Genomic DNA, 13,334 nt, shown 5'->3' on the forward strand with positions numbered 1-13,334 from the left:
ACATGTACCAAAGTGCAGTGAAAAGCTTTTATTGCTTGATAACCGGTCAGCCGAAAGACAATACATGATTACAATCGAACCATCCACAGTGTACAGATACATGATAAAGGGAATAACGTGAATAATGTTTAGTGCAAGATAAAGCCAGTAAAGTCTAATCAAAGATAGTCCGAGGGTCTCCAATGATGTAGATAGTAGTTCATGAGTCTGCTCTCTAGTTGTTGGTGGGATCATATATCATATATATATATATACAGCCGGAAACAGGCCTTTTCGGCCCTCCAAGTCCGTGCCGCCCAGCGATCCCCGTACATTAACACTATCCTACACCCACTAGGGTCAATTTTTATATTTACCCAGCCAATTAACCTACATACCTGTACGTCTTTGGAGTGTGGGAGGAAACCGAAGATCTCGGAGAAAACCCACGCAGGTCACGAGGAGAACGTACAAACTCCTTACAGTGCAGCACCCGTAGTCAGGATCGAACCTGAGTCTCCGGCGCTGCATTCGCTGTAAAGCAGCAACTCTACCGCTGCGCTACCGTGCCTGATAACAGCTGGGACAAAACTGTCCCTGAATCTGGAGGTGTGCATTTTCACACTTCTATACCTTTTGCCCGATGGGGCAGAAGAGGGAGTGACCAGTCCTTGGTGCAGTCCTTCTGGTGATGGTAGTCTTACAGCAAGGGTTTGGCAGTGATGGAGGACTGGTGATATATCTCCTCGTCTGGTTGATGCACGAGTTGGAGGGGTACTTGCTACCTGCTGCTGTCAACCTTGTCAGTGGCAGAGATCACGGGCTTGGGAGGGCTGTCCAAGGAGCCAAGGTAATGTGAAATATCTACCCAGACACTTACAAACATGCTGACAAACTGAAAGTGCATTTGATTGCGCATTTGATCATTTGCAACTTGGCATCTTAAAGGTCATGGGTACATCAATGGCACATGCAGGGGTTTCATTCTGGAGAGGTCCCAGAGGATTGGAAACTGGCAAATATAGTGGCACTATTCGGGAACAGAAGGAGGCAAAAAAAGCAGGGAATTAAACACCGAATAGCCTGACACCCATCTTTGAGAAAATGTTAGAATCCATCATCATGGAGTTATTGCAGGACATGTAGGGAAAACACCATACAATCACACAGTCAAGGAGCTTTAGAAAGGGAAATCAGGCGTGAGAACTTCATTAGTGCTCTTCGACAAAGCTCTCCTGCCTTACGGTGGCATAGTGGTGTAGTGGTAGAGTTGCTGCCTTACAGCACCAGAAACCCAAGTTATATCCTGAATATGAATGCTGTTTGTACGTTCTCCCCGTGACCTGCGTGGGTTTTCCCCGGGTGCTCCGGTTTCCTCGCATACTCCAAAGACGTACAGGTTTGTGGGTTAATTGGCTGGGTACAAGTGTAAATTGTCCCTAGTGCATGTAGCGTGCGGTGATCGTTGGTCGGTGTGGACTTGGTGGGCCAAAGGGCCTCGTTCCGTGCTGTATCTCTAAACTAAACCAAACTGAGCAGGGTGGATTAAGGGTAGCTGTAGATGCAGTGTATTTGGATTTCCAAAAGGCATATCGTAACAAGTGTTCGTGGCAAGAGGTATATATTGACATGGATAGAAGATTGTCAATCTAGCAGAAAACTGAGCATTGGGATGAAGAGTTAGCAAGCTGTAACCTGTAATCAGGTTCGCAAGCTGTAACCAGTATGATACCACATCACTCAATGCAGGGGCCGTAACTATACACGGACCACACCAATAACTTGGCTAAAGGGACCGATTTGGTGCTAATGTGCTGATGATACAAAGACAGGTGGGACAATGACACAAAGAGCCTGCAAAGAGATAAGTAAGTGAAAACCCAAAGAGAAAACAGCTAGATGCAGGAAATGTGAAATAAAAACAGAAAATGCTGGAAATAAGCAGAACATGAGGCAGCATCCGTGGGGAGAGAAATAAAAGAGTTAACATTTTAGGTCAATGATGCTTCACCTGAACTGGGTAAGAGATTAAAAAAAAACAGCTGAAGTTACGGACAAGGTGAGAGGCAGATGGACAGGGAAAAAAGGGAGTGTCTGTAAAAGGGTGATGCCAGGTTTTCCAATGGGCTTAGGTTGTCGAGTAGTCATATAAACAATGTGGCTACAAGAGCATGTCAGAGACTAGCAATCCTGTGGCAAGTAACCCACCCTCTTAATTCCCCCAAAGCTGCTCTACCATCTACAAGGCTCGAGTCGGGATTGTGATGGAATACACCCCATTTGCCTGGAGGAGTGCAACTTCAACAAGAAGCCCAGAAGCATACAGGACATAGCAGCTAACCTGATAGGCATCCATCACTATTCATTCACTCCACCCACCGACAGCAGGTTTTGTGCCACCTACAGGACACAGTGCAGCAACTCACCAGATTCCTTGGGCAGCACCTTGCAAACCCACAAGGACAAAGGCCAGCAAAAGCATGGAACCCCACCACCTGGAATTTGTCCTCCAAGCCACAGACCACCCTGACTTGGACACATATTCCATTCCCTCACCGTTATTGGTTCAAGATCCAGGAACTCTCTCCCTAACAGCGTTGTGAGTATCCCCACACCTCAAGGACTGCAGCGGTTCAAGAAGGCAGTTCACCACCACCTGCTGAAGAGGAACCAGGGATGGACGATTAAATGCTGACTCAGCTGACGGAGCCCACACCCCTTGAATAAATACACAACTGATCATACAGTCAATGGGTTAATGGAAGCAGTTAGAGATGGAGAATGCGAAATACAGAGCTGGAGTCAGGCTCTGCTAATGGAGAGAGGAGAATAAACACGCCAACATTACAGATGGGTGACTTGAAGTACAAATAGCCCGTTCTGATATGAACAGAGAAGATTTGGACTATTGGTCTCTTTCAGTTCTGTAAATGTCTATGATTTTTTGCCATGAGATACTGGAGCTGCAACTGTAAGTACTGTAACTAAATACTCTTACTGAATAGTGAAAGGCCTGGGTAGAGTGGATGTGTTTCCATTAGTGGGAGAGTCTAGGACCAGAGGCCATAGCCTCAGAATAAAAGGTTACACCTTTAGAAAGGAGGAGGAATTTCTTAAGTCAGATGACAGTGAATCTGTGGAATTCATTGTCACAGAAGGCTGTGGAGGAAAAGTCAGTGGATATTTTTATGGCGGAGATTGACAGATTCTAGTACGGGTGTCAGAGGTACTAGTACGGGAAGGCAGGAGAAGGGGGTTGAGAGGGAGCGATAGAACAGTCATGATTGAATGGCAGAGTAGACTTGATGGGCCGAATGGCCTAATTCTGCCCCTGGAACTTATGAACGTACAGTAACTCTAGCCGAATCGCGCTAAATTTTAATTTGGTACGGTTGCACCCTGCATTGTGCTTGACTCTGTAACCAGAGATCCCACACCCGATTCTGTTTAAAGAGCACAAAGTGCCTGCCATCAGTCATTCAGCACAATGCAATTGATTACACGCATTGCAAGTAATGCTGATAATGTAGAAACAAGGAATTGCAGATGCCGATTTACAAAAGAAGATAAAAAAGTGCTGGAGTAACTCGGCGGGTCAGCCAGCATCCGCGGAAAACTTTGATCAGTGTCCTTTCAGTTTGGGACCCTTCTTCAGATTGATGGGGGGGGGGGGAGGAAGAAAGCTAGAAGAGAGGAGGGGCAGGACAAAGCATGGCAGGCAATAGGTAGAGGGGGGTTCTGATAGGCAGATGGTTTGGACAAAGGCCAGAGATGAAAAAAGGTGTGAGACAAAAGGATTAGAGTTGTGAATTATGATGCCAGAGGTTGGAATGTAGAAGGAGGAGGGGGAGGGAAGGAAAGGGGAGAAAAAGGTGTGAGTCCACGTGGAGCACAGGGGAGGGGGTGCGAGGGAGAAAGGGGCGGAGTGGGTGGGTCAGAAGTTACTAAAATTGGAGAATTCAACGTTCATACCGTTGGGCTGTAAGCCACCCAACCAGAATATTCCGCTTAGTAAATGTTCTAGCAAACTTATAACTGTAAAGGGAGCATGAGAAACAGTACCAGGTCAATTTCGAGTGAATGTGGGGATTGAACCAGTTGAGTTTCAAGGGAGAGTGGAAACTGGGACTCCATGAGTGAAGGGGAGTGCAGAAATCAGCGCCCAGTAAACCAGAAGCCAAACCAGTGAAATTTCCCCACAATCAGATAGCAGATTTGGAGATAGTATAAGAGACTTCTTCCCAAACACACCTAGTAGGTGATTGTTATTAGACAGCGTAACATTTCCTTCATTGGCCACAATGTAACTAATTTCTATTATTAGATGCAATGTAGCCACTTGCTGTTATTGGATGCAGAAGAATGGACTTCAGTTACTGAACTGTTACAGAGGCCGATTTCTCATATCGTGCACAATGTGGGTGATTTCTGCTGCTCCACACACAGTCACCCGTTGCTGCTACTGGAAGCACTGCAGCTGATTTCTGTTGTTCGGCACAGTAGCCGACTTCTGCTCTGAATCTGGGAATTAAGCTGTGCAGGTGAAAGAAATATCGGTGGAAGAGCGATGTTGCAATAATCACCATCGTTCAGTTTAATTTAGCACAGTTATGGAAAAAGGGCAAATGTAAAACAAGATCAACATTTCCAAATTGGGTCATGGCCAATCTTATGGGACCGCAAAATGATTTAGCAAAATGGATTGGAAACAGCTGCTTGAAAAGATCAATCCTGGAGTGATGGACCGCAGGCCGGCAAAGAGGAAATTCAAGTGGTTGAGGTAAACAAGGTCTCTCATAAAATTGAAGGATGGCCAAAGGTTCCCCCCCCCCCCCCCTGATATCAAGGTGCATGCAAGATAAACATTCTGTCAGACAATGAGACCTTATTACAGCAGTGAACGTGAGTAAAGAGCACAGAAAGCGTGACGGTAAAAATGTTTTTAAAATTAAGAAAGCAAAGAAATGGTACCAAAATATATATATATATTGACTAGTAAAATCAAGGAAAATCCAAGAGAGACACAAGGATCTGCAAATACTGGTTGACAAAACAAAACCCAAAGTGCTGGTGTAACTCAGCGGGTCAGGCAGCATCTGTGGAGGATGTAAATAGGTGATGTAAAATGTTACCTATCCACATCTTCCAGTGATGCTGCCTGATCCAGCACCTTTTTAATGGAAAATCCCAGAGGTGTTGTAACAATTATTCGATACGATACAGCCACTTGCTGTTCTTGGGCATATCGTAATGGGGATCTATTACTGGGTTGTTACTAACGCTGGTTTCTCTAATCCATCACAATGTGGGTGATTATTGTCGTTTTACACACAACCACGCCTTGCTGTCATTGTAGGAGTGCAGCTGGCTTATGTTATTAAACAGAGAGCAAGAGAACAGCTCAGGAAAGAACAGGGCTCATCGAGACAAAAGAATGTTTGATGGATGGAGGAAGAGTTTCTTAATGAATATTCTGTCGCCTCTTTCACAATACAAGAGATGCGTGTTGCAGCAAAAAGGTGACCTTGAAATATTGACTAAGATGGATATAGTTCATAGAAGCATAGAAAATAGGCGCAAGAGTAGGCCATTCGGCCCTTCGAGCCTGCACCGCCATTCAATATGATCATGGCTGATCATCCAACTCAGTATCCCGTACCTGCCTTCTCTCCATACCCCCTGATCCCTTTAGCCACAAGGGCCACATCTAACTCCCTCTTAAATATAGCCAATGAACTGGCCTCAACTACCTTCTGTGGCAGAGAATTCCACAGATTCACCACTCTCTGTGTGAAAAAAAACTTTCTCATCTCGGTCCTAAAAGACTTCCCCCTTATCCTTAAACTGTGACCCCTTGTTCTGGACTTCCCCAACATCGGGAACAATCTTCCTGCATCTAGCCTGTCCAACCCCTTAAGAATTTTGTAAGTTTCTATAAGAAAGAAATAAATATTAAGGGTTTAGCTTCTTTGGAAATTGGATAATTTGCCTGGCCCAAATTTTAATTGGCTGGGTAAATGTAAAAATTGTCCCTAGTGGGTGTAGGATAGTGTTAATGTATGGGGATCGCTGGGCGGCACGGACTTGGTGGGCCAAAAAGGCCTGTTTCCGGCTGTATATATATGATATGATAAGGCAAGAAACTGCAAAAAGTTTGACTATGATTCTATGCGTGTGAGACAGAGAAATAGGGAGCTACAAAGTACCACCGTTAAAAAAAAAAATACATTGATTCATCTCAAGCCAATTAATTTAACCAGTGGTGTTTTTTTTGTAAAAACCGCTGAGGAAAAATATAACCTCTATTTAGAAAGGCATAGATTAACCCAGGAACTCTCAGCATGGATTTATTTAGGGAAGGTACAACCTACCCAAAGATTTGGATTTTTTGAAGGAGCTCAATGAAGCCATGTATTTGATGCAAGGATTTTAGCAAAGCATTTTAACCAGATCTCGCATTGGATGAAATTTGGCAAATTAGATACAAAACTGGCTCAGTAGCAGTTCATGGGTATTTTGTTGTCAGTACGGTTCAATGAGGCATAATGTTCGAAATAATTTCCATTTAAGTCGATAGAATGCGATAAAGAAAAAAGGTTATGTTAGAAATGTACACACATCTCATTAGGACAAAGGGTGAGTGCAACACATACATTCTGGTCACCACCTTATAGCAAGATATGGCTGCGCTGCAGAAGAGATTTGCAAAGGTTTTGCTGGGACTGGATAATTATGGCGACAAGGAAAGATTTAATGGAAGGTTGATTTACTTTGAATGGAGAACCCAAGGGAAGATTTAACTGAGGTGTATAAACTCTTGAAGAGCTTACACAGAGAAGCACAGAGAGCAGTCCTGAATTACTACCGACTTCATTTGTGACCCTCGGACTATCCTAGATCGGACTTTGCTGACTTTATCTTGCACTGAACGTTATTCCCTTATCAAGTATCTATACACTGTGAATGACCCGATTGTAATCATGTATTGTTTATCCATTGACTGGATAGCACGCAACGAAGGCTTTTCACCGTACCTCAGTACACGTGAGAATAAACTAAAGTAAAATGCTGATGGCCTATTTCCTTTAGCATAACTTGCAGAAGGATTAGAGGAAAAATTATCCAGAGGGCAGTGGGGTTTAAATCCCACTGCCTGGAAGTGTAATAGTGGCAGAAGCTCACATCACATTTGGATAGTCCTGGCATGTGCATTTGAAGAGGTGCAATCTGCAAGTTAAGGACTAAGTGATGGAACATTGGTCAAAACTAGGTAGCAATTTTTGATCATCACAGATATAATGGGAGGAAAAACCTCCTTCCATGTCATCATTTATCTATGATTCCTGTTACTTAGATACACAGTAACTGATTGCTATTATTTGATACCCAGCAGTTGACTTTTGTGATTCAGAAAATGTAATTCATATTTACTTTGAGATGGTCATAACTGATTCCTGCAACAAGAAATCCTTGAAATTGTTTCTGCTTCTGGTCACCTTGTAGTTCATTGGCCACTTTGTTCATACATACTGATGGCTTTCTTTGTTATTGCAACTATTTATCATCACAGACTCTCAAAGGCTAATTTGTGATACTGGACACACTACACCTGACTTCCTTCATTAAACACACAGCAGCCCATTTATTTTACTGGACAGGCGAGAGGATGCTTCAGATAAGACAAAGAGTAGTGGTTATCAACAGGATGAAACTGATTTATGTAATGGGACACACTGCAACCTACTCCCTGTTACTCGAAACACAGCGGGTGATTTTTCTTAAAGACTGACGCAAAAAGCTGGAGTTTTTCTTATTTTACAGACATAAACTGATTGTCCCATTAAAAACGTTACTACTGATCTTATTTGTGGGCAATTTTTTCGGACGGTGACAAACCGTCGGGGTCTCAGCATCAATGCCTGTAGTGCACTGTTGGTCACAGGCATCCTACCCCAGAACAACCCACGACTATCACTCTCCCTATTACCAAGCAAACTTTGCATCTAATTTGACCAGGGGCTCTAAGCTTTTGGACCATGTGGGACCTTGTCAATGGCCTCACTGAAGTCCACGTAGACTCCATCAACCGAAGATGGACACAAAATGCTGGAGCAACTCAGCGGGTCAGGCAGCATCTCGGGCAAAAAGGAATAGGTGATGTTTCAGGTCAGAACTCTTCTTCAGACTCAGGGTCTGAAGAAGGGTTCTGAACCAAAATGTTACCTATTCCTTTTCTCCAGAGATGCTGCCTGGCCCGCTGAGTGTTTTGTGTCTATCTTCGGTGTAAACCAGCATCTGCAGTTACTTCCCACACATAGACTGTTCATTATCAATATAATTTATTGCATCTTCAAAAAGACTCAACTGAATTAGTCAGAAAGGATCTCCCACCAACAAAGCCCTGCTGACGATGCCTGTTCAACTCCTGCCTTTCCAAAGGTGGACAAATCTCTGCCAGAGTCTCAGTGATTTCCTCTCTCGCCTCATGAGGCCTTGGGGATTTATCCACCTTTGTGCCTGACATCTAATATCTCCACTTTAAAAAAAGTATTAACATGTTGCTTAATTTTTCCCCAATGAATACAGATGAGAAGTATTAATTTTAAGACCCCTTCCACGTCTACCACACATAGGCTCCTCCTTAGGTCCCTGGTGGGCTCTAATCTGGTTACCTCTTGGGATTTTCATACATTTTGTCTGCAGTTAATAGTCTGCATTTCCCCTCCATTTTTTTGTTAAACTGCACTCTTACACATTCCATGCTCTTGAAGGGCCTCCGTGACTTCAATGCTCTGGACCTGCCATGTGCTTTTGCTTTTTCCTTTATCACATCCTCACAATCCTGCAGGCTCCCCAGCACTTGCCTTCCTTTACTACCACACTTCCAGGAGCACAGCTGGTCCCGAACCCTCACAATGTCACTTATAAAGGGCTCCCAGCGGTCAGATGTAGATTTACCACAACGAGCTACTCCCAAACTATTTTTTGTCACGTCCCATTGAGGTTTTGAAATTGTCCTTCCTCAAATTCAGCATCGTTGGATAGAGGCCTGGATAGGGTGAAGGTGGAGAGGATGCTTCCACTTGTGGGAGAGTATAGCACCAGAGGCCATAGCCTCAGAATAAAAGGATGTACTTTTATAAAGGAGATGAGGAGGAATTTCTTTAATCAGAGGGTGGTGAATCTGTGGCATTCATTGCCACAGAAGGCTGTGGAGGCTGTCAATGGATATTTTTAAGGCTAAGATTGACAGATTCTTGAAGGGTGTCATGGATTATGGGCCAAAGGCAGGAGGATGGGGTTGAGAAGGAAAGATAGATCAGCCATGATTGAATGGCAGAGTAGACTCGATGGGCTGAATGGCTTAATTCTGCTCCTAGAACTTATGAACATCGCTTCCTTATTCCTTTCCATTACCATCTTGAAACTTAGAATCATTGTCACTGTCCCCCAAATGCTCACCCACAGACCCTTTAACTACTTGCCCAGATTAGATCCAGCACTTGTCTAATTATCCTAGTGCTGGATCTAATCTGGGCAAGTAGCTCAAAATGTTTCAAAACGCTGGCTCAAAATGTTTCTCTGGATGCACATTAAAATTCCGTCTTGGCCTTTCACACTGAGGCAATCCCAGAAACTGAAATCCTCTACTACTTTAACCCTATTGTTCTTACATCCCTCTGTGATTTGTCTGTTCATCTGCTCCTCCACCAGGTTGAAGACTCCACAAAGTGAGTGATTCCCACTATTTGATTTCCAAGCTCTACACAAATGGCCTCAATTTCTGAAGAAGGGTCTCGACTCGAAACGTCACCCATTCCTTCTCTTCAGAGATGCTGCCTGTCCCACTGAATTACTCCAGCATTTTGTGTCTAGCCTCAATTGGAGAGCCTTCCAGGACATCTTCCCTCATTACAGCAGTGATGGTCTTCTGCGATCCTCTTTTATTACCTCCCAGATCATGCAAGCATCTCTCCCCTGGAACGTTGAGATGTTAGTCCTGCCCCTCTTTTGACCATATTTTTAGTTTAGTTTAGTTTATTGTCACATGTACTGAGGTGTAGTAAAAAGCTTTTAGCTGCATGCTATCCAGTCAGCGGAAAGACAATACATGATTATAATCGGGCTGTCCACAATGTACTGTGTTATATTGCATTATATTCCTAACATTGTTAACTTCATTTGCCTTACCTGTCAGGCTCTTTACATAAGATTCATGCACTGAGCCTTCTAATCCTCCCCTGCACCTTTACAATTCGTATTGTTTGCCTATTGGACTGACTTTGTTTTTCTTCTATGTGTAACAGTACCTCCACTCCAACTGTACAGCCACTCTGAGCCCCATTCCCCTGCGAAGTTAGTTTAAACTCTCCCCAACATCACGAATAAACCTCCCTGGAAGATGTCAGACCAGTTTCTGTTTGTGCTGACTGATGCAGCTTCTGCATGTCCCTCCTCCACAAGAAACAGTCCCACTGATGCAACACACCAAAGCCTTCCCTCCTTTACCACTCGGTTATCTGAGTTATTCCTCAACTCCTATACTCACTAGCAAGCCAGAGATTACAATCGTAAAGGTCTCGCTCTTTGACTCTTTAATCTAGCTCCCTGATTTCATGTTGGAACATAGAAGAGTACAGCACATGAATGGGCCATTTGGCTCACAATATTTGTGCTGAACACGATGCCTTGTTAAATTCTTCTCATCCGCTTCTCCGTGATCCATACACCTCGATTCCCTGCACATTCACATGCCTAAATAAAAGCCTCTTAAACAGCACTCTATCAGCCTCCACCATCACCCCTGGCAATGCATTCCAGACCCCCACCACTTTCTATGAAAAAGACTTGCCCCACACATCTCCATTAAACTCCCCCCCCCCCCCCTCAATTTATAGCTGTGCCCTCTAGTGTTGGACCGACATTTCCACCCTGGGATAAAGCTTTTGACTATCTACTGTATCAATGCCTCTCATAATTATATACATTTCTATCAAATCTCCCCTCAACCTCCAACGTTCCAGAGAGAACAATCCAAGCCTATCCTACTTCGCCCTGCAGCTGAAACACTTCAATCCAGGCAGTGTTCTGCCAAACCTCCTCTGCACCCTCTCCAAAGCCTCCATGCAATGGGGCCCACCAGAGCTGCACACAATACTCCATTTGTGGCCCAAACAATGTCCTTTAGAGCAGCATCGTGACTTCCTGATATTGGTGCACCTCATCTCTCTTACCCAAGTCATGAGTACCAACATGGACCATGATCTCTTGGCTGTTTAGCCTCCCCTCTTAGAATGTTATTGGACATCTTTTGGAAGATTTCTGCTATTCGGGACTCTGAGGCAGAATTCTGTTATTGGACAAGCTGTATTTGAATGGCCAGCTGACGGGACAGACTGTAATTTATGATGTTATTGGGCACATTGTAGCTGATTACAGTAGTGGACACATTGTAGCTGATTACAGTGGTGGACACATTGTGGCTGATTCAATAACAGACACATTGTATCTGATTACAGTATTGGACACATTGTAGCTGATTACAGTATTGGGCACATTGTAGCTGATTACAGTGGTTGGATACATTGTCGCTGATCACAGTATTGGACACCTTGTAGCTGATTACAGTATTGGACACATTGTCGCTGATCACAGTATTGGACACATTGTGGCTGATTACAGTATTGGACACATTGTGGCTGATTACAGTGGTGGACACATTGTAGCTGATTACAGTGGTGGACACATTGTAGCTGATTACAGTATTGGACACATTGTGGCTGATTACAGTGGTGGACACCTTGTAGCTGATTACAGTATTGGACACATTGTGGCTGATTACAGTGGTGGACACATTGTAGCTGATTACAGTAGTGGATACATTGTGGCTGATTCAATAACCAGACACATTGTAGTTGTTTGCCGTAGTGGATACATTGTGGCTGATTACAGTAGTGGATACAATGTAGCTGATTACAGTAGTGGATACATTGTAGCTGATTCAATAACAGACACATTGTAGCTGATTTCTGTTATTGGACACACGATGCTCCATGGGAACATTGTGCCTGATCCCTGCTTTATACACACAGTTGCTGGTTTCTGTCATTAGACATTGTCGCCACTGTCAGCTCCACCGTCACCTTCCCTCCTCCAGCACCTACTCTCCCCGGGTTCTCCTACCTGAGCTGCCCCGTCTCGTCCCGTCCCGTCCCGTCCACGCCGCCGCTCGCTGCTCGCTGCCGCAGTGTGCCTCTGGTTCCGCGGTCGAAGTGCCCGCGCTGTCCGTCCAGCCCAGCCCGCCACCACCACCACCACCACCACCACCGCAGCCGCCGCAGCTCGCAGTGGCCCCCGTGCAGGAGCTCCGACTCGGCAACGCTCGGCTCCCCGATCGCTCCGCTCCACCCCACTACCGAGCCGAGCGTACTGCGGGCAGCGGGCGGACCCAGTCTCGGCAAGGACCCGCCGGGTCCTAGCGCTCGACGACTGCACCGCAATCACGGTTTTAGAACAAGGCAGTAAAAGGAGGGACAAAAAAATACTGGAGAAGCTGGAACCCTGAGCATTAAAAAACAAAAGCAAAAAAACTGCTGGAGGAAAACTCAACGGACCAGGCAGCATCTGTGGAGGAAAATGAGATTTCGGGTGGAGACCCTTCTTCGGGGCTGATGGTGGAGGGGAAAAAACAGGTGGTCTGGAGAGATGAGGACAAGGGGTGGGCCAAGAACTGGCAAGTGATGGGTGGGTAGGTGGGTGCAGCTGAGACCCTTCTACTGTGTATGTGGATTAATGGAGAGATGGGTCAAGTGGGGGAGAGAAAGGTGGAGATAGTAACCGAGACTGGAGGTGACAAGTGCACAAGAGACAAAAGGGTGCAGATGGTGGAATCTGATAAGAAAGGGCGGTGGAGAGTGAAATGTAGAACCAGAGGGAGTGATGGTGGGGAGAGGGGAAGAAAAATTGGATACCTGGAGTAAGGAGAGTGGGTGGAGGAAGAAGGAGGTTAGCGGGGAGATTGGGGGGGGGGGGGGCTGGAAAGGAAGGTGTACAGCGGTGTACAAAGTTTTAGAGATACAGAGTAGAAGCAGGGCCCTCTGCTCATTGAGTCCATGCCGACCACGATCGAACTATCGTACACACGAGGGACAATTTATAACTTTTACCAAAGCCAATTAACCTACAAACCTGTACATCTTTGGAGTGTGGGTGGAAACCGGAGCACCAGGAGATAACCCATGCGGTCAGGGAGAGAACCTACAAACTCCACATAGACAGCATCTGTAAACAGGATCGAACCCGGTTCCCTGGTGGGAATCTCAGCTAGAAGGATACCTGATATTGGAGAATTCAAT

The 13,334-nt window shown here is 45.1% G+C and overlaps 1 protein-coding gene across 2 annotated transcripts in view; it reads right to left on the reverse strand.

Moving 5' to 3' along the window:
- camkk1a (calcium/calmodulin-dependent protein kinase kinase 1, alpha a) overlaps positions 1-12,281 on the reverse strand; it is a 141,875-nt gene extending 129,594 nt beyond the window's left edge. For both annotated transcript variants that reach the window (XM_078422034.1, XM_078422029.1), the window contains exon 1: positions 12,163-12,281. The gene's annotated coding sequence lies outside the window, so the exon portion shown is untranslated. The remainder of the gene's footprint in view (positions 1-12,162) is intronic.
- Between the last annotated feature and the right edge of the window lie 1,053 nt (positions 12,282-13,334).

Source organism: Rhinoraja longicauda, chromosome 26 (genome assembly GCF_053455715.1).
Source record: "Rhinoraja longicauda isolate Sanriku21f chromosome 26, sRhiLon1.1, whole genome shotgun sequence".
NCBI lineage: Eukaryota > Metazoa > Chordata > Chondrichthyes > Rajiformes > Arhynchobatidae > Rhinoraja > Rhinoraja longicauda.